The sequence below is a fragment of the Gadus morhua genome, chromosome 6 (assembly GCF_902167405.1).
Source record: "Gadus morhua chromosome 6, gadMor3.0, whole genome shotgun sequence".
In the NCBI taxonomy this organism is placed as follows: Eukaryota; Metazoa; Chordata; class Actinopteri; order Gadiformes; family Gadidae; genus Gadus; species Gadus morhua.
Window position 1 is genome coordinate 13,555,427 of NC_044053.1, and position 2,500 is coordinate 13,557,926.

Consider the following 2,500-nt stretch of genomic DNA (forward strand, 5'->3'; position numbering starts at 1 on the left):
TTAACAAACAAACTTCGGAAGCAATGTAAACGAACAAGGCTCATCAGCTCTTCTATTATTTTTTCTAAAGAGAAAGGCTATTACAATGCGAGTCACCAAGCCGTATTTTAATCTGATAGGCTCTCCCGCTGAGCCACTGTGGGAATATCGACGGAGAGGTGGTTGTGTGTGTGTGTACTTGATCATTTCCGAAACGCTGCAGAAAAATAAGCTTGGCATGAAGAGGAACGGCGCTCGGATCTCCATACTTCAGAGTGCACCGCGAGTGAAGGAGTGATTCACCTTCTGAATTCACTAATCATCCGCGGCCCCGACCGGAGCGGGCGTGTGTCTACCCAACGAGGAAACCCAAAGCGGGCATTTTAGTGACATTTCCAAAAAGCTATGCATGGGAATGCAGTCGTGAAAGTGACTGTGGTGGCGCTAATATATAAACTAGAGGGGGGTTGTAGGTCAGACAATAATAAGACTCTTTGTTTCAGGGAGTTCTGCTGCAGTTTCCCCCCGTATCGCGAACGGCCACAATTATATTACATATTACGATTCAATATTTTACTGTCCGTTTCGTTTTAATAGACATGCATATTTATTGGCTGTATACAGTGAATGTATTAGTTTATATAGTCTTAGGTAAGTACCGTCTCACTGGTTCATTTATGGACTGTTATTGTGTTATGTAATATCTGCCCGACTTTATATGAGTGTTTGTTTATGGCTGAGTGTGAGCGTAGCGGTGTGTGTGTTTGTGTGTGTGTGGAAGTAAGAATCTCTGTGTGCATTTGTGTGTCTGTGAGAAAGTTAATGTGTGTGTGTGTGTTTGTGTGTGTTTATGTGTGTTTGTGTGTGTGTGTAGGCCTAGTTGTGCGTATGTCCGTGCTTGTGTCGTGTTTGTTTGTGTGCTTTTATCTGCATGGTCATCTCTGTGTGAGTGTGTACATGTTTGTGTGAATGTAGGTGCGTGTAGGTGTTTGTGTGTCTGTAGGTGTTTGTGTGCATATATGTAGGTGTGTGTGTTTGTGTGTAAGTAGCTGTTTGTGTGTGTGTAGGTGTGTGTGTGTGTGTGTGTGTGTGTGTGTGTGTGTGTGTGTGTGTGTGTGTGTGTGTGTGTGTGTGTGTGTGTGTGTGTGTGTGTGTGTGTGAGTGTGTGTGTGTGTGGGTGGGAAGGTTCCCTGCTACTCATGTGATTTACCGCCCAAGACAGTGGTCTGCCAGGAGACCCGCACCACAACAGCCCTTCCCTCTGTGTATCCGCCGTGGAACTTTGACAAGTTTTAATTGCCCAGCCTCGTTGCCGGAGAGCAGCGGACTGCCCAAAATGTCCCCGCTGGCTCCTTCTCTAATTATAAACTTCCTGCTTGAGTAATCACATGTCTTATTGCTTCCTAATTACCATTTTTACAATAAATTAAACACCATGCCATGGTGAGAGTGGCACAGAGCAGCGCATCAATACTGTCATAAACACACCCATTTGGAGACAGCCATGGCATTTTCTGTTTTTACCTCCTCTCTACTTCTCCCTCTTCTTTGCCTTTTCTTTTCTGGCTCTCTTGTCTTCCTCTCCCTCCCTTTTCTCTCCCTGCTCATGCTCTGTCTAACTCACCCTTGCGCTGGCTCACTCTTCCTTTAATACCTAGCCCACCGAACATACACACTGTTATTGTTATCAGCTTCGCCTGCTCATTACTCCTAGCCTTCTTCCCTGTTTTTTTTTTAAGGATTTAATTTGCTGTCTCTTCCACAATAAGGGCGTCTTTATTCAGGACAATGCAGCAGTGCCTCTGGGGTGGAAGGTGGCCATTAAATACCCACAGAGAGCTGAGCTGTTCACAATATGATGTCTTAATGGGAGTGATCATAATGTACTGGGAATTTGTGTTATGACAATCGGGGTGCACGAGAGATGATGCATTTTCATAATAACCCGGAAAAACACGATATTCAGACAGGATGTTCATGCGTACCTGCTGCAACGGACAATACACACACAAAGAAGATTGCGTACATGAGTGTCACCAAGGAGACATTTTGGATTTATGGTACAGGCAATGGAGGGGAACAGGCGGGATGTGGGAGGGCGATGTAGGTCCGGGTGGATGGACTAATTATGCAATATGCTTCTGTCATGTTTTCTGGAGCAGAAGGATGATGAATTGGAAGTCTATTAAAAGACAAAGCCACATGCAGGAGCGTTGATGTTCCCCCTATCTGCGGCAGGCAGTGCAGCTAGTTCAATCGAGGATATCCTGCCGACTGCAGAGCTGTCTGCAGAGTGGGGAACAGGCCTTGGGTCAGTGCTTAAGAACCTCTGATCCAGATTAACCCCCGCCCCAACACCCCCCAACCATTCACACACACGCACACGCACACACACACGCAGACACACACACGCACACGCACACGCACACACACACGCACACGCACACGCACAGGCACACGCAGACACGCACGCAGACACACACACGCAGACACACACACGCACACACACACACACACACAC

General features: G+C 46.6%; 1 protein-coding gene across 1 annotated transcript in view; it reads right to left on the reverse strand.

Annotated features, from left to right (window-relative positions):
• LOC115545439 (GDNF family receptor alpha-2) overlaps nt 1–2,500 on the reverse strand; it is a 63,306-nt gene that overhangs the window by 6,975 nt on the left and 53,831 nt on the right. The gene's annotated exons all lie outside the window — the stretch shown is intronic.